The sequence below is a fragment of the Lucilia sericata genome, unplaced genomic scaffold (assembly GCF_015586225.1).
Source record: "Lucilia sericata isolate MDLA Ls3-8-SP2 unplaced genomic scaffold, ASM1558622v1 Contig000776F_arrow, whole genome shotgun sequence".
NCBI lineage: Eukaryota > Metazoa > Arthropoda > Insecta > Diptera > Calliphoridae > Lucilia > Lucilia sericata.
Genome location: NW_023994771.1, coordinates 1 through 20,733, shown reverse-complemented (window position 1 = coordinate 20,733; position 20,733 = coordinate 1).

Genomic DNA, 20,733 nt, shown 5'->3' with positions numbered 1-20,733 from the left:
CCTTATATGGTATTTAGGGTCAATTATGGACCGATTGTCAGAAAATTTGGTCAGAGGTTTAGGTTCCTATAAAAATATTTTGTGTCAAATTTCATTGCTTTACTAGTATTTTTAACCCTATTATCAGCATTTAAGAACCTTATACGAGGTCAAATATGATCTGATATCCGCCATACTATAAAATTTCTGGGTGCATAAAACTGTCTTGTGCTAAATTTCATGAAAATTGCTTTATATTTAACGTATTTATGAGTTTTCTGTGGGGTCACTTGTATGGGGGCTAGGCGAAATCTTCAACCGATTTTGCCCTTTGTCAGTACCAAACAAACCTTACCTGTAAGAAATATTTGTGAAAATTTTCAGCTATTTATTTAAAGAAATAAAGAAGTTATCGATTTTTGGCCGGAATTTACCACCGTGCAAGGTTAGTACTATGGGATAGTAGGCCGGACACAAATTTTAGCTCTATCGGTCAAGAACTGCTGGAGTCAGAGGGGGTCAAAGTTGGACATTTTGGTCATACAGGGTTTTATTCAAATGAGTGTAACTTTTCACCTATTGGTCCTAGCAAAAATTGTCCAAAAGAGTTCAGAAAGCCATTTCTTCATTCTTTACAAAAACATTTTTTTGAAATTTTTATTTAATTTTTTTTTAATGGGCCCTTTTTATTATACCCTTCACCTTCGTGAGAAGGGTATATATAAGTTTGTCATTCCGTTTGTAATTTCTATAATATAATTTTCCGACCCCATAAAGTATATATATTCTGGATCCTTATAGGTAGCGGAGTTGATTAAGCTATGTCCGTCTGTCTGTCTGTCCGTCTGTGTGTTTGTTAAAATCCGTTTTAAGAGGACCCCAGATATCTGCGAGATCCAAATCTTCAATAATTCTGTTAGACATGCTTTCGAGAAGATCGCTATTTAAAATCAGCAATAAATAACAGAGATATGAGCAAAAATCCGAGACAGCCTCTGAAAATTTCATAAAAAAGACAATTTTTTTCATGCTTTGATATAAGCTACAACAACAACACGCTTATTCATTGAGTATTCGTTTCATATGTTTGGATGGCTGTGTGTTTCAATGCCTTGTGTATATTGTTTTTGTTTCTTGGTGCATTCAGTTTCGTATGTTTGGATGGCTGTTGGTTTCATTGCGTTGAGTATTTTGTTTTTGCTTTTTTTATGAGTTTTTCGTTTGCGAGTGGGATATCCATCAAAAAAATTATTTTTTTTCACTTAATTTTGCCATATTTTTTCAAAACTGACGTTTTAGTTGTATTTTTTTACTCAAAAGAAAGATTAGAACATTTCCTTTAAGAGCTTTGTATGATGCAAGGGGCATATGTGAAAAAAAAATATATTTTAACTCAAAAACTTTGCTTTTGGAGTTAAAATATTTTTATATACATATACAGTTAAGTAATTTGCCTATGTAAAATTTTATAAATTTTAAGAAAAAACTTTATCTGAACAATTATTTTTAGCAAAATAAAGCAATTTGTTTGTTGTATTTTTTAAAGAATATCTTATATATTAATTTTCTACATTAAAAAGTAAAATTCTGATATTAATTAACGAGATTTTTGATAAAATGTGAACGTATTGTTAATTTTTAAGGCATTGTTTTATAAAATTTAATATTTTTATTACTCCTATATATTAGAATAACATTTTATAGATATTTTAGTAGTGTAACGACAAAGTTTGGACATTTTTTAACCGATTTATTATCCTATATACCTATAAGAATTTTTCAATATTTGACTTAATATGAAATCTATCGTTTCTTTGATTTAATTTTGAAAATAATAAGTAATTTTGAATTGGATACATGATAAATTAGGAAATCAATGGATTTCGACCTAGAAAAAAATTTTAGTGGGGTATAAATCTATAGATTTTAACAAAAATAATCTGGGTTTTTGGTCATTTTGTATTGATAAGCAAAAACTACACTACGGAAACCCCATCTATTTGGGGAGTACTGAGTGAATTTTATTTAGAATTGTATAATATTGATTCTTATTCAATAAAGCTGTCACTAAGTATCATCCAAAGTATATTAATAAAGTAGCGACATCTCTTGTTGTACAACAACATCTACAACAACCACATGTATTTTGTTTTTGGAATAATTTAAGATTATGTCAAAATAAAATTTCCTTTAACAACAATGTGAACAAAACATAAATAAAAAATATTACTTTTAAGTTAAAAATATTAACGATTTAATTATATTATTATATATTATACAATTTATAATACTTTTAAACTTTAAAACCACTTTTAATTAACTTTTTCAACTTTTCACAAATTTTAACAAATAGCAAAACACAATTTAAAAATGCCGACGTAAACAATGTTAACAATTTTCAAAACAAACTTTGACAACTTGCTTCATTTATCTAGTTTAAAAAAAATAGTCAGCTGTTCAAGTGATGCTACTTTATTAATTTACTTTGGTACCATCCTAGCCACTCTAAGTATGGGGATATCACCGTATACCACAATAGAACTATTACATGCTAGAATCTTGATATTTTGAATGCATTATTTTATGAATAAAATGCAGTAGGCGTAGTTGGATTTGGATAGTTATTCTTGATTTGGGTTCTAACTATATATAAGTGTATGTATTAGCTGAAAAATATTGCTTTTGTGGATCTTAGGTGATGAGAACAGCCTCTATTTGTAAATATCTAAATTAAGTATTTTTCCTGTACCACACGATAGTTCACTTTATATTGTTTCCAAGCAACCTAAGGCCTGTTTAGAGGTCTAAATTTTAACATAGTGTTCTTTAAAGTTCGTATATGTACTTTGGAGAAGATAAATGAGGACTTCAATGGTTTTTGCTTGGATACAGTTTGGCAGTTAAAGATTTTGCGATTTTTTAAATAATTCTTTGTGTTATTTCATCAATTTCTATATTTTATATTTTTTAATGATTGATTAAACATCTCATAATTGAATTTCATTGATTTATACTTGTTTTAAAAATCTAAACTAATTTTTTATATTGGAATTGCCTCATTATTTCCCTTTAAACATTTTTAACGCAAATAACTACACAGTTTCACACAATAAGGATATGATTTTTGAAAATTACTGGAATTTTCAATATGCAAAATACTTTATTGACGTGCAAATTCTGACGAAAAATAATAAAATGCAACAACAAATGCACCAAAATTTTTATTTTAATATTTTTTTTCTTGGTTTTTCCATTCTACACAATCTCTATTTTCAATTGGAAAACATAAATTTACTTTTTAGCCGTTTTTTTTTTAAATTTTATTTATGAACAAAGAACAAAATTCTCTTAAAAAAAGGTAGGCAAAAAACTTAGTTGATTCACTGTATATCCCACTAAGTAATCACAAAGCACAAAGGCAATGATGGTCTAAGCTTTCTTTTAAGTAAAAAAAACTATAAAAAAACGTCCATTTTGAAAAAATAGAGGAAAATTAAGTGGCAAATATTGAAAAAATTTTATTTTTAAGTTAAAAAATATTTTTTTTGATAGATATCCCACTCGCATCCCATTATGGGACTATAAAGCCCTTTAAAAAAATTGTATAATGCTTTCTTTTAACCAAAAAAAATAAAAGGGCCCATTTTGAAAAAAAAATTAAAAAAATATTAAAAAAAAAATTAAAAAGAAAAATTTTTGGGAAGAATGAAGAAATAGCTATCTGAACTCCGTTGGACAATTTTTGCTAGGACCAATAGGTGAAAAGTTACACTCATTTGAATAAAACCCTGTATGACCAAAATGTCCAAATTTGACCCCCTCTAAGTCCGGCAGTTCTTAACCGTTACAGCTGAAAATTTGTGTCTGATCTATTATCCAATAGTACTAACTAATAGGTCACTTGACATGAAATTCTACATATACATATGTATAACTAATATAGCATTATATTTATCATACATTTACACTATGAAAAAAGGAAAATAAAATGATTTTGGCCATCATTTGGTTGACAGAGAGGCATTTCCAAATTGCCTAAAAATAGTGCTGGCCAATTGAAATATATATAATATAATATAACCTAGATTATAATCTTTTTCACAAAATATAACCTTTTAAAAATTTTCTGAGATTTTATTTACAAATTTGTAAACGATAAAATTATAAATTTTAGATTTTATTTTAAAAGAAATCATAATTAGTTTTCGCTATCAACCTTTAACGAAAACTTATTGTTGGCTTATAGTAGGGTTAGCCTACAATAAAAATCTTATATTTGTCAATGGTTTAATAAAGGTATTTTAAGCTATTTGACTTTTATGAATAAATAAAATTTGTGTTAATTTACAAAAATAAATATTCATAAAGGTTTTAAAAATTAAGATGACATATAATGGAAATAGATGACAGAAAGAGAACATACATTTTAAAGATGACAGCCAGTTAAAATAGATGATTGTCCTCTAAAAAAGGCATATGGTCAGCTTAGTTATACGTATAATATATGACTTAACTCTTTGCGAAAGTATCAATTGTCAAAAAGAAATGCATGTTTTTAATCAGCAGGACAACCAAAAATATGCTCTAAAAAATAGTTTTATGCGCATAAAAATGCTCTTATAAACTAAAAATATGCTCTAAAAATATACAAAATATGCACTTAAAATTTCCCATTTTCCAAATGAAAACACCGTTTTTACCATTTTTGTTATCTGAAAGTCCAATCTGTCGATTTAAAAAAATGTTTAACCTCTGTCATATATCCATGTTTCTTCGAGATATGTAAACCTAAAGCTTGGAACAACCATAAACTTACAAAAACTCAATGTTGCCTTTATTCTATGACAAACTTATTTGTCTCAATTTTTTAAACTTTTATTTTACTCCCGTACGGACGGAAATTTTATTTTCAATATTAATATGAAAAGCACTCAAAAATATTTAAAAACTGAGTAATTTTCATACAAATTTTAATAATAAAATGTCCGTCTGAAATACTGAATACGGGGGTTAAAACCGACAGATTGAACTTTCGAATCACATAACGGATTTTATAAATAAAGGTGTCTTCCCTCTTTTATAAGGTTTTTAATATGGCCAAAACAGGATTTTTCAGTTTTTAGGACACGATGTGACAAAGAAATTGGATTCAGATTAAGCGATGCTCAATAATTCAGAAAAGTAAACTTTGGTCTCTGGGTTTCTCTTTCAAATTTTGTCGACCTGTGTAATTTTATAGGAAAGGATTTAGATGCTTAATTCTTTTGCTTTACATTCTATTGATTTACAGCCTGTTTTTCTAAAACAATTTAGTTCTCACACGAACATTTCATTTTATTACGATCAAGTTTAAAATTAGGTTTTTATAAAACATTTGAAAGTTTTCTTTTAAAAATGTCTAAAATGAAATTAGCTTTTTCTATCGTAACAGAACATTATTGCCTACGTATTTCATTTCTGAAATTTTAAATATTTTTTCAATAAGGTGTTTGGTGTTAACCCAAAAAAATAAACAAAAATAAAATAATTTTACAAAAAAAATTTAAATTATAAAAAATGTTTTTTTGAAAACAACATGAAACTTGTATGTCTCAAGAAATTTAAAGGTTTGTATTGCAAATTGTATTCAGGTTCAAGTGGCCACATATTATTTCGTATTTTTGTATAATTTTCGTTGTTTTATGGGCAAACGAAAGGCCTTTGCCTATCGTCTATTTCTGACTTTTCATTCGTTTATAGCGAACGAATTCATTTTCTAAAAACCAAAAATATATGGAAAAATAAAGCTCTTTCGTTGCCACTCACATGAAAATATATTTTTTCGTTACAAAAACGTAAAGCCAATTTCGTTCGCTATTTTTAAGAACGAATACAAATTTTCATTTTAGAAAAACAGGCTGTTAATTTCTAAAATAAAATTTTATATTTGAAAGACAAACAAGTAAAAAATATATAGTCGGGCATGACCGACCTTATTATAACCTACACCAGTGAGTAGGTTAATATTTAAACAATTTGTTGACGGGGGCAAGGGTAAATATGGGCCTATCCTTATAAATGAGGGATTTAGGTTTATATTAAAGTTATTTATGCAGAATTTTATCGTGATACTAGTGAATTATTGACTTTCAAGACCTTTTCTGATGGGGACTTTGTATGGGGGCAAGGATGAAATGAGGCCCGATCATTACGACAATTGTCAGTAACATTTATATTTATACGCAACTAAGTTGTGCCGATTTTTGTAGAGATACTGAAACATTTAATATAATTTTGAGCTCGAGAAGCCAATTCGAGGGGTACGGTAGTAAACCGATTTCAACCATTTTAAACTTGATTAATTCTTGTGTCATCAAAAAATAAAATCCTATCTTTAGTTATTGCCAAGTTATAATAATGGGCCTTAAACTTTTAATTTCTAATAAAATATAATAAAAAATTTAAAAACATTTTCTATTCATTAATTTCCCAAAAAAAAGGTTGAAAGTTTTTATTTAAAAATTTGAAAAAGTTAGGTGTAAAGAACGAAATATGCAATAAAAAATTGCGATTATGAGTAAAATATGCGGAAATATGCTGTAAAATTTAAAATATGCAAAAATATGCTGTAAAGAACAAAATATGCAAAAATATGCTCTTATAAATCGATGCCAAAATTCGTTAAATTGTCTGAAATGGATAAATAGCCAACTCGTGTGTCCATACGACGCGCAGCAAAAAATATGATATTGCATATTTTTGGTTGCCCTGGTAATCAGTAACTCAAATAACTTCTAAATAGTGCGATTTAACAACAAAATACAAGGGTCCATCTGTAAAACTATGAAATAAAATTTTACATAGTTTTATTTTTTTATTAACCTAAACCACATTGGTGAGGGTATTATGCGTTTGTGCTGCTGAATGTAACGTCCAAACATATTGGCTCTTAAAGTATCTGCTCAGAATTGCTTTCTGAGTCTGTCCATCCAGATAACTTGATGAAATTTGGCACACACATCTCTCCCACCCTAGCCCATACAAAATATCCCTCAGAAAATGGATTTACGTCTATAATTCACTTAAAATCGTTACCTCGCGTTAAAATTCAAAACAAATATAATTTATACAAAAATAAATCCATTCACCAAATTTTATTAGGATCAGGACCCACTCCCACATATAAACCCTCTTTCAAGCGTACGAACGCATTGATCACAAACAAAATAAAATGCCAAACCTAATATTCAAATCATTGTCCACCACTTCTTCGAACGGTATCAATGGCAATAACAATTTCTCGAGCAGTTCAATATTGCTACGGAATTTTATTGAAACAAATTCGGACTGCGGTGCTAATGCAGTGGAAAGATGTAAACCGCCATTATATTCAAAGCGTAAGTATTATTTATATTGTATTACATATTACTTTATAACTTGAACGAGACCATATACACATGATACTAGAATACATATAAACTTTATATGTAAAACTGAAAACGCAGTTTTACTTTATATTATAAAGTAAAACTGCGTTTTCATTTTTTTCAATTTTCTGATCTTTTCTTCTTTTTAAAGGACTTTAAAGTTTGAAGGATACAGAAATTATTAAAATATTACATATATCCATTAGTTTTCAATATGGGTATCAAATGAAAGAAGACAATCTCCGGAAATTAAAACTATTTTTTATTTTTCCTTTGAAAATTTCATTCTTTTTCATTCTTTACCATATACACTGACGAACTAAATTAATGGCACAGAAAGCACATTAAACATTTGTTTGCTTTATTGGTCATATAGAAGAGATTTTTAATAAAGTTTTCCACAAAATTTACTTTTTGTGTGATTTTTGAAATAGTTATTAATTAAGTTTTATAATCCAAATTTGTTTAAAATGAAGATTTTCTTAGCGAAAAAAGATTTTTTTGTTTAATTTCAAGAATTTTGTAGAAATTTATATGGCAACGCTGGCAATAATGTCAATTAATCAATTGTGAAGTTTAATGTAATTACTGTGCCAATAATTTAGTTGAGCTGTGTACATAAATTTTGTTGTATAGCTTTATTACATAAGCCGCAACCAATCAATGTTAGTTAAATACTGAACATTACTTTTTGGACTTGAACAAAACCAAATATGTTTGAAAGCTGAGATCGTATACAGAAAAACTGTGTACTCAGTTTTCCACTTTCTGATCTTTTCTCCTTTTTAAAGGACATCGAAATGTTTTACTTATGACTTTGTCATTTTGTTTGCACATTTTATTTGATTGCGAGTTTAGAATTGTGTTTTATAAAAAAAAATTCGATGTAAAAACCATTATTTGACGCGCAAGCAGTGGTTTAGTAAGAGAACATTTGACTAACCTTGTAAGTGTGCGCAGTAAATACTTGTCTACAATGACATCACCATATTAAAATAATGAGCTAAAATATCAATGAGTAAGTAGTGAAAAGCTACTACACCATTTCCAATTGAATTTCAGTAATTTCTAATTATATTTCAGAAATTTCTAATTATATTTCAGAACTTTCAAATTCTCTTTCAGAACTTTCCATTTGTATTTCAGAATTTTCCATTTCTATTTCAGAAATTTTTAATGGAATTTTCATGTAAAATTTCTGAAATTGAAATGAAAAATTCTGAAATACGAATGGAAATTTCTGAAATACAATTGTAAATTGTGTAGTGAAAAACATAGTATACAGCAAAAAGCTTGCATTTCTGAGAATATTTATTTCTACTTGGGCGTGTTACTTCGCCTTCATTAAATTTCGAAATAAAAAGTAACCTACAGTTCCTCCAGAAAAACAGAAAAATTTTATGAATGTGGGGGACGTAAAACATGGATGTTTGGTATAACTTCTTATATCTTTACGATTGCCAAATTCATATAAGCTTTAAAAAAGTCCTACCTCTTTCCAGTATGAAACTATAAGAATCTGTCTGTGGGATATAGTGGGATTTTATTCCAACTGGCAATTCTTTGCGATTTTCGGTAAAACTGACTTTTTGTATGTTCTTTAAATATTCCAAAATTTAGCAAATATCGTTAAATATTGGAGAATAAAAATTAGAAAATTAGATCCCAACCATCTTAAAATCAATAAATTTACATTATTTTTTGCAAAATGTATCTTATTATGGATTAATTTAAATTAAAATTTAAAAACTAAAAATTTTTAAATTTTGGTTTTTTTTGGCTGTTCTCGGATGGGTACAGCGGGACAATATGGGTACAAATACAAATAAATAAAAAAAATTATAACCAATTTTAATTATTTTTTAATATTTTGGTACTTCCCTACATGCATCAAATCGAATCAATTAGTATTGAGAATTTTTCCATTTGATTAGTTATGAAATGTATTGAAATTCCTGTGAATTACCGTATTCAGTGCACTTTTTCGACACTTTATTGATATTTGTACTGAAATAAAATAATTCGAATTCATCAACTGGGATGTATTCTTCACTAACACTACAGTTATGCAATGTCCATTCACCAAAAATGTTGTCTGGTAGATCCTAATTAACTGTATTTATCAATTCCCTTTTCATCAATTTCTTGGCAATATTTGGAAATAATGAAAAAATCACAAGGTGAACTGATTTTATTATAAAGATAATCAGTAGCACCTACAAGCCTTCTAAATTTTTCACCAAAAAAGATATAAACATCCTTAAAAGATAATTTAGATATGTATATGAACAAGTAAGAGTGCTATATTCGGCTGTGCGAATCTTATATACCCTTCACCATAGTTTATTTAAAAAGTATAAATTTTATAAAATTTAAATTTATTTCATTTTCCCGACTATATCATTATTATAGCAATAGCTAAACAAAATAAACAACAACACGCAAAAAACAAAATACACAAGGCAGTAAAACCAACAGACATCCAAACATACGAAACTGAATACACCAAGAAACAAAAACAAAATACACATGGCAATGAAACACACAGCCATTCAAATATACGAAACGAAATAATCAAAAAACAAAATACACAACGCAATGAATAAGCAGTGTTGTTGTTGCTTATTTTTTATGAAATTTTCAGAGGTTGTCTCGGATATACTTTATAGGGTCGGAAAATTATATTTTGGAAATTACAAACGGAATGACAAACTTATATATACCCTTCTCATGAAGGTGAAGGGTATAAAATAGGCATGGGTGGTCCCATTGTACCCAACCAAGCTACTACACCAATATTTAAGCTTATAAAAATAAACTTAAAAGATATTTTTTTTATCATTTTTTAATAAAATCCTAATGGGCTGATTTGTTTACGTTAGTTTTCAGTAAAATTCTTATTCATTCAAATATATGAAATGAAAGATGCGAAAAATAGAAAAATTTAAAAACTCTGTTGACAAAAAAATTATTTAAAATTTACCGTTATGTATTTATGACTTTATAATTCGGTAAATGTACCGATTCTAAAGTAATATTCCAAAAATCAAATTTTACTAAAAACTCAGTAATATGGATAATCTAGCAATATAAAACTGGTTGTTTTTTACCCAAGCGAATACAGTGGGAACGAATGAGTTAATTTAATTAGTAACTCAAATTTCGTCACCTGAAATGCACTTTTAAATTTTATAGGAGAGACAATAATAACATAATTTAAATGAAAACTATTATTGTACTAAAAACGAAATTTTCTTACAAGTATTATATTCCAACACGTTTGAATATAACTGTGCCGCCAGACAATGTCTATTATGTTGCTTTTTAAGACTTTCTGCTTGTGGAAATCACTAATTTGATGTTAGGCCCTTTCGAATTTCATGTCAAAAAATTCGGTATAGAGTTCTAAAAATTTGCGACAACATGTATTTTGATCAAGAAGTCAATATCAAACTTTTTGGTTGTTACGCCCTTTTTGCATTTCAGGTGACTATTTATAAATTTGAAATATATGTATCCAGAGGTTCAAAATTTTTGTCCCGGCGTTAATATTTGGTGAGCTGGATCAAAGGATAAAAAGGTCCTTTTTTTTGGGTTTTTATGATTTTTTTCATATTTCTTCCAAAGGAAAGATATGAAATATTGGTATCATTAGAAAGGTCCTTGAGTGACGCTTTAAATTTCATATCAGAAATTTTTCGTAACAACCAAAATAGACGAAATTTTATAATTTTTCGGGAAATTTTCAGATTTTAATATATATAATTCGTTAAAATTAATACATAATAATCCACAATAAAATCTACGGAAACGGTTTTTTCCGTTTTTCAAAAAGTTTATATGAATTTATAGACCCCTATGTACGCTACCAAAATATTGCAACACAATGTAAACAACAAAATAAACATCGTTATTAACAAAGCAAGCAAACAAAAAGTTGATGCTTAGGATAAATTGTGTTCATATTTTGGTTAAACTGAAAAATTTTATCTAAAATAGAATGAAACATAAAGTACTTTATAACACGTTTTATATAACAATGAAAAGCTAATAAACTGCGTATACGGATGTACATTACCTAAAGTGCTCCAAAAAAACTAAGTTGCGAATTTTACCCGTCCCCTCTCTAGAATTGTTCTATGGGTTGTAAACTATGTCATAAAAAAAATTAGGCTGATATGATAACGTTAACAGGTGCCACAACGGTTTGCACTTTATTGTGAAGGAATCGCAATGTACACATAATAAGCATTTCGGAAAGATATAAAACACAAATCGTCGCCCGGTTGTTTAAGTGCTCTATACGCCATTTTGACAATTTTGAGTTAAGGACGCTTCTATAGGTTTTCGACCCCAAATTTTTCAAATCTGCAATCCGTCAAAACAGAACTTTTTTGTGTCATTTTGCTCTATACGCCAATTAATGGCATATAGAGCAAAATTTCAATACAAATCTTGAAATTGATTTGTGCTGAAAATTTTGCTCAATATGAAAATTGTTTAATACTAATATTTTTCAATATATTCTTCTGTTATAAGTAATTATTTGGTAATTATTTATGTATAGAATACTGTTGTATTTTACAAATAAAACTAAATAAATATATATCGTTCATATACTACAAGATCAGCATAATCGAAAAAAGTCTTAAGGGTTATTACTTTTTTGGACGGCAAAATACCACAGCACTACCTTATAGCCAATACTGAACTGTTCTGATAATAAAAGGCAATTTTTGTCAGACCATTTACAGGTCAAAAGTATTATTCAAAAATTTTCTGAGCCTGGTCATTTACAAATCCAAAAAGTCGATTGCGTCGACAGTGCTTTAGACAATATCTGAAACGTTTAGAAATTGATAGTATTTTGTCACTCGTTAATTATTTGAAAAATTTTAAAACAAATAAGATTAAACTTAAGATTGTAGAAATGCAATTTTCAGATTTTATGAATTTTTCTAAGATATCTAACCAATTACATTTCTCGGTTCTTCCATTTAAGAAAATAAAACTTCTTCAATATAACCAAAATAATTATTTACAATAAAATTTAAAAGCTCAATTTTGCAGCCTACTTTCCAAACAGCAAATATAATAAAAAAACGTTCCCCGAAATCAATTACCAACACCGTTAAATATTTTTGAGTTTATTCTACAACATTATAAATAGTTTTGTAAATAAATAAATAGTTTTGTAAATGAATAAATTTTTTTTTGTTAAAATTTTAGGTGTATTTTATTGCTTTTCTAATGCTCTACGTGTAAATATTTGCAAGAAAATGTGCATTGTTTTTACCGTTAAAAAATATACCGTTGTAGATGAGATCGGGAGATAAAAAATTTCCCTCAGAATCTTCATTTCAAAACAAACATATGGTAAAAAAAATCACAAAATGAGAAAAATTATGTTAAACTTCAACATCGATTTACTCGAAATGCATTTTTGGCATATAGTGCACTTAAATCCCCGGGCGACGAAATATTGGTTGAAAAATTTTAAAGTTATTGCAAATTCCCCAGACCATTAACGTGTCTCACAGCACATGAAATCGAAATGTGTCTTACGATAACGCAAACTTGTTCTCAGCTATGCACAGAAACATTTGGCACTTTTAGAACGACATTAATCAAATCTTTGTGATATTGAGTTCTAATTTTAGTTAAAGTTAGCACATAATTGGCCAAACGCTCCACATAATAATCAGCGCTATAAGACTGCTGCCACGCCCATTTTTTACAAGTATATATTGAATAAAAATTTAATTTTTGGTCGCATATATCTCAAAACTTTTGCCATCGGTTTTGAATTTTTATATATTTTTAGAAAGACAATTTTATACAGATTATGATTTATTTATAAGAAAGTAATTGTTTTTTAACAGCAGTGGCCTAATACATGGTGCCAAGGCCAAAATTTATGTATACCCCTAATGTGAGTTTACACTTAATATTACAAAAACATATTAAATTCTATAGGACACTCTAATTTTTTTAATATTTCGAGTAATTATAAATATATTTTAAGTAAGAAAATGTTTTTTACCCCCTTATTCACAAACAAAATTTTTATTTTATAAAAGGTTTATAAAACAAAATTTCCATACAAAATCTAATTTATAAACCGTTTGTTTGTGAACACAGAAAAAAATAATTCATATTTGGAATGAATTTTGAAATAAATTGAATGAATCGAACATGACTTTTTTTTTCCCAAACCACTTTCATTCAGAATATTAAAAGTTCATAAATGTATGAATTTGTACATGAAAGATTTTTTGTTTTTTTGTTCATTTCTTTGATTTTCATCAAAAATGCAATAAATAAATAACTTCCATTTTTTAGAAAATAATCACATATTAGCGTATTTTTATGATAAATAAATAAAAATGCTGGAAAACAAAATATGAAATAAAAAAAACAGCATATAGCTAAACATCCATTCTTCAGAAAATGCTGCATGTTACGCGCATATTTCATTGTTTTTAATCTAAAAATCATAAAGAAATAAAAAATTTTCTAAAGAAAATTTCAAACATTTTTTAACAAACAGAAAAATATAAAGAAAATTTTTAATATTTTAAGTCAAGGCTTCTAGATTATGTTTAAAAATATAAAAATTAAAAAATTCATACAATTTAGGAACTTATTCTTAAATATTATTAACTTTAGTCAATGAAAGCAGTTCATAATATTTATGCTGAAACTTTTTTCTGTGAATAAGGGGGTATATATCTCAAAAATAAGTACATTTTTTGTCACACTTCGAATTTATGTGCTGGGAACTTGCAATAACTTTAAAAATTTTCAACCATTTTTTGTGTTTTACATCTTTCTGAAATGCTTATTCTGTGCACATTGCGATTCCTTTACAATAAGGTGCAAAGTTTTCATTAAGTGGTGAGCAAAAACTGTAAAAAATCGATTTTGTTCCCCTGTAAATTGACTTGGAAAATTCAGAGCCGTTGCGGCACTTGGTAACGTTATCCTGTCAGCCTCATTATTTGAATGACACTGTTATACAACCCATAGAACAATATAACATAATATATAATATAATTTATTTTTCCTTCATACAAGCTTGGAGCACTCTAATGTACATTAGGGTTATAACTTTTTTTGCCAAAATACCATAGCACTGCCTTAAAGCTAATACTGTCCTAATAATATAAAGCTATTTTTAAAGTCAATTCGGTCAAAAAACTTCCCGCACCGAAAGCAATTTCTAAAATGCTTTCCTTTGTTATTTTGTTAAAATTTTCAAACAAGGATTTAAAGAACAATGTTCTCTTTACAAAAATGTTGACAAAAATATAGAAAAGTAAAATTTATACAAAACTTCATCGCCTTTGGTGCGGGAACTTTTTTCACGATCGCGAAAAAAATAACATCATATTCCTTAACATCTGTTCACGCCCTACAATCTCTTGCTATGGTATTTTTGATATTTGCAAAAATTGCAAAAAAGTCATAACAAAAAAGATAAATATAGCTAGCACAATAACGCGAGAAAATAGGATTAAATATATTTAAATAAAATACAAAACATATCGAATTTCGAAATTTAGGATTAAATATATTTAAATAAAATACAAAACATATCAAATTTCGAAAAGGAAAAAAAAATATTGACTCCAGGACAAAATTTTGAGAACATAGTAAGGCCCTTTCAAAGAGAATAGGAAAATTGTCGACAACTATAAATTTTTAATCACATTTTCTTTTTTAAGGATATCTGGGTGGTACCGTTATCCTTGGGCCGATTTTGCACATCTCCTTCTATTTTGTCACATTTAGGGAGCACTGTGTGCCGGTAACGGTAATTTGCTATTTTTATATTAACATTTTTGCATAAATACATACATACATACGTACATACATATATACATTCATACATACTTACATACATACATACATACATACATACATACATACATACATACATACATACATACATACATACATACATACATACATACATACATACATACATACATACATACATACATACATACATACATACATACATACATACATACATACATACATACATACATACATACATACATACATACATACATACATACATACATACATACAAACAAACATACAAACATACACACAAGATTCTCTATTCACTCTTACTTGTTTATTTTTAGAAAATGTTTCCCATATACCAACAGCTAGTTAGACATATAAAACTTGTTAAACAGACGAATATGAATTAAATAAAATGAAAAACATAAGTATTAAACAATTTTCTCTTTTTAATGCGACACAATGAGCACACATTGTTAATTCCATAATCACTAAAAATACATACCTTTTAATAAGTATAATTTTTGCAATATTTATAGAACGGAAGTTGAAAGCGAAGACTTTCTAAAATATATAAGACCAAGTTTCTATGATTAATACTCTAGAAAATTCAAAAAGTAATATGTAAGGTATAAACTCTCCTAATTGAATGGGAGTTTATACATTGTGTACTTTTAATTTCACATGTTCCCTCCCACATTATTGAAATTTTCTAAAATAACCATTTGAAGAATGAAAAAAATGAAAATTAACAATCCCGGGATATTGGGATTACATAAATTTAATTATTTTATATACATTTGTAGCCCAGGAAAACAAGGGTTTTCCTGCGGAATTTTAGATAGCTAAATAAAAACCTGGCACATAGCTTCTCCTTAGCATAATTAGTAAGGATTAAAAGTCACCGAAAAATATCGTGTGTCGCTAAGCGAGATATTGGGGGTCAAAGGTTAAAAAAATCACTTTTTAGCGAATATCTCGCTTATTATGCATTATGCGTTTTATTGTTATTATATTTTTTATAGAGAACTGAATTTCCTACATTTTGGTTGATGAATATTTTCGCATAACATCGAAAATGTTTGCGAGCTATAGTGCATAATTTTTTCATTGCAATGACATTTTCCAATCTTAAAAATACATATTTGATTTCAGTTATATCCCATTATCACAGACAGCATCACCCTCTGGTCCAATGTGCAATGTCCGTCTGTCCGAATTAAAAAAAATTAGTCGACATAATACTACAAAGTCAGGCAAATACTTCCACTAAATTTCATTGAAATCAGAATACGACCTAAACTAGCTCTAATATAGACAACCGACTTAATTTGTTTCCAATGTAAATATGACCTGTGATACTATCTGAAATTATGGATAGAGCGAATTTGAGATAAAACGTGTAACAATGTATAAGCATAGAATAACTGCTTATGAATAAACGAAAAAATGTTGACTAATTTGTTATTAATACAATCTATATTAAGATTGAAAATATTAGTGCAATGGAAAAATATTGCACTATAGCTCGAAAACAACTAATGATTCGCAAAAATATTCTTCAACCAAAAGGAAATTAAGTTCTCTATAGAAATTATAATAACATTAAAATGCTTCCAATGCTATTAAGAAATATATTCGACAAAACTAATTTTTGAAACCTTTGACCTAGGACAAGATATTTTCGTGATTTTTTATTCCTTACTAATTATGCTAAGGGGAAGCTATTTGCCAATTTTCATTCAGCTATCTGAAATTCCCCAGATTGCTAATTTTTGTGCCTAATTTTAAATTTTTCGATTTTTCGCACCTTTCATTGCAATTTGATGACAAACTTTTTCATTTTGATTTTGATGGATTAGAATTTTCTGAAAACTAAAGTAAACAGATAAGGCCCAAATAGACTACGCAAGCGGCTTATCAAACATACTTTTTCATTCGCACACACACTACACAAACATTGCACGTGCCAAACACCGATTTTTTCACATTTTTGTGGACTTGCAAAGATTTTTCTTAGAATAGAATAGGATTTTGTTAAAAAATTATTAAAAATTCTTTTTAAGTTTATTTTTATAGCTCAATATTTAAGCTGTACTTGCTTGGGTACAATGGGACTACCCATGCCTATTTTTTCATATATCTAAATTATCTTTAAAGGATGTTATGTCCTTTTTGGTAAGAATTAAGAAAAAAAAAAAAATCAGTTCACATTTAGATTTTTTCATTACTTTTCCAAAATTGCCAAGAAATTGATGAAAAAGGAATTGATAAATACTGTTAGTTACTGGAGGATCTACCAGACAACATTTTTGGCGAATGGAAATTGTATAACACTAGTGCCAGTGAAGAATACAACCATTTGATGAATTTAAATTAATTAATTTAGCAAAATATCAATAAATTGTCGGAAAAGTCCACTGAATACGCTGGTAATTCACAGGAATTTCAATACATTTCATACTTAATCAAATGGAAAAATTCTAATTCTAATGTTCGATTTTTATGTAGAAATTTACCAAAATATTAAAAAAATATTCAAATTGGTTTTAAAATTGTTTTTATTATTTGTATTTGTACCCATATTGTCCGCTGTACCCATCCATTTCCAAAATTTAAAATTTGTTGTTTTTAAATTTTATTTTAAACTAATCCATAATAAGATACATTTTGCAACAAATAATTTAAGTTAATTGATCTTAAGATGGCTGGGATCTAATGGGTTAAGAATATAAAAAAAGTTAGAACATAACTTTGATTTTAATTTCAAACATAATATTGTATTGTCATTAGCTGTACTCACGACACCCAAATTTCAGCAAATTCGGGCTATGCGAATTAGTTTTTATTTATTTATTTTTATTTAATTCAGTGAATACAAGCCTATAAGGCCTAATACAAGAATAATAAGAAGTTGGACTATACATTGTTTTACAACAATAACATTTCCTTCTCTTCACAGACGAGTTCTGTGTAAATTCAACACACTTGTGAGAAATCAATTCTCTCACAATACTTCAAAACTTTTTCGCGAAAATACCGGGATAATAGGACTTGAACGACGTTTTTTCACAAACACATAACTATTTTTTAATTTTTTACACAATTTTATCGCATTTAACAATCCGAAATATTTTTATTTTTCACTAACTAAAAAAATATTTTTTTAATTTTTTTGACAATTAATTTTTGTGTGTTGAAATTAAAATTGACAAAACAAAGTTGTATATTTTGGTATTGAAAATGAAAAAATTATTTAAAATAAACTTATTTTTTTTGCAAAAAAAAAAAAAGAGATTTTAAGTTCGAAAAATATATTTATTAAATTTTTACTGATTAGATGTGGGCAAAATAAATTAAAAAATCTGCGAATGTAGAAATTTAAATGTTATTTATTTTTCCTGAAATTTTTATGTACGATTTTATGCAAGTATGTATGTTTGGAAAGTGTGGTGAAAGTGTTTGGAGCTCCAATACTAATAAAAAAAATCTACCAATACATACTTGGCCTAATACAAAGAATATAAAGAAATTGGGGCTTGTCAGTTGGTACGTAAAGGAGTTGTCATTCGGTACCTAACTCTAAGTATGTATTGGTAGAATTTTTGTATTAGTATTGGAGCTCCAACCACTTTCACCACACTTTCCAAACATACATACTTGCATAAAATCGTACATAAAAATTTTAGGAAAAATAAATAACATTTAAATTTCTACATTCGCAGATTTTTTAATTTATTTTGTCCACATCTAATCAGTAAACATTTAATAAATATATTTTTCGGACTTAAAATCTCTTTTTTTGCAAAAAAAAAATAAGTTTATTTTAAATAATTTTTTCATTTTCAATACCAAAATATACAACTTTGTTTTGTCAATTATAATTTCAACACACAAAAATTAATTGTCAAAAAATTAAAAAAATATTTTTTTAGTTTGTGAAAAATAAAAATATTTCGGATTTTTAAATGCGATAAAATTGTGTAAAAATTAAAAAATAGTTATGTTTGTGAAAAAACGTCGTTCAAGTCCTATTATCCCGGTATTTTCGCGAAAAAGTTTTGAAGTATTGTGAGAGAATTGAGTTCTCACAAGTGTGTTGAATTTACACAGAACTCGTCTGTGAAGAGAAGGAAATGTTATTGTTGTAAAACAATGTCATAGTCCAACTTCTTATTATTCTTTGTATTAGGCCTTATAGGCTTGTATTCACTGAATTAAATAAAAATAAATAAATAAAAACTAATTCGCATAGCCCGAATTTGCTGAAATTTGGGTGTCGTGAGTACAGCTAATGACAATACAATATTATGTTTGAAATTAAAATCAAAGTTATGTTCTAACTTTTTTTATATTCTTAACCCATTAGATCCCAGCCATCTTAAGATCAATTAACTTAAATTATTTGTTGCAAAATGTATCTTATTATGGATTAGTTTAAAATAAAATTTAAAAACAACAAATTTTTAAATTTTGGAAATGGATGGGTACAGCGGGACAATATGGGTACAAATACAAATAAATAAAAACAATTTTAAAACCAATTTGAATATTTTTTTTAATATTTTGGTAAATTTCTACATAAAAAATCGAACAATTAGAATTGAGAATTTTTCCATTTGATTAAGTATGAAATGTATTGAAATTCCTGTGAATTACCGTATTCAGTGGACTTTTCCGACAATTTATTGATATTTGTGCTAAAATTAATTAATTTAAATTCATCAAATGGGTTGTATTCTTCACTGGCACTAGTGTTATACAATTTCCATTCGCCAAAAATGTTGTCTGGTAGATCCTCCAGTAACTAACAGTATTTATCAATTCCTTTTTCATCAATTTCTTGGCAATATTTGGAAAAGTAATGAAAAAATCTAAATGTGAACTGATTTTATTTTTTTTTCTTAATTCTTTACCAAAAAGGACATAAACATCCTTTAAAGATAATTTAGATATATGAAAAAATAGGCATGGGTAGTCCCATTGTACCCAAGCAAGTACAGCTTAAATATTGAGCTTATAAAAATAAACTTAAAAAGAAATTTTTAATAATTTTTTAACAAAATCCTATTCTATTTCTAAGAAAAATCTTTGCAAGTCCACAAAAATGTGAAAAAATCGGTGTTTGCACGTGCAATGTTTGTGTAGTGTGTGTGTGCGAATGAAAAAAGTATGTTTGATAAGCCGCTTGCGTAGTCTATTTGGGCCTTAATCTGTTTACTTTAGTTTTCAGGAAAATTCTAATCCATCAAAATCAAAATGAAAAAGTTTGTCATCAAATTGCAATGAAAGGTGCGAAAAATCGAAAAATTTAAAATTAGGCAACAAAAATTAGCAATCTGGGGAATTTCAGATAGCTGAATGAAAATTGGCAAATAGCTTCCCCTTAGCATAATTAGTAAGGAATAAAAAATCACCGAAAATATCTTGTCCTAGGTCAAAGGTTTCAAAAATTAGTTTTTGTCGAATATATTTCTTAATATGCATTGGAAGCATTTTAATGTTATTATAATTTCTATAGAGAACTTAATTT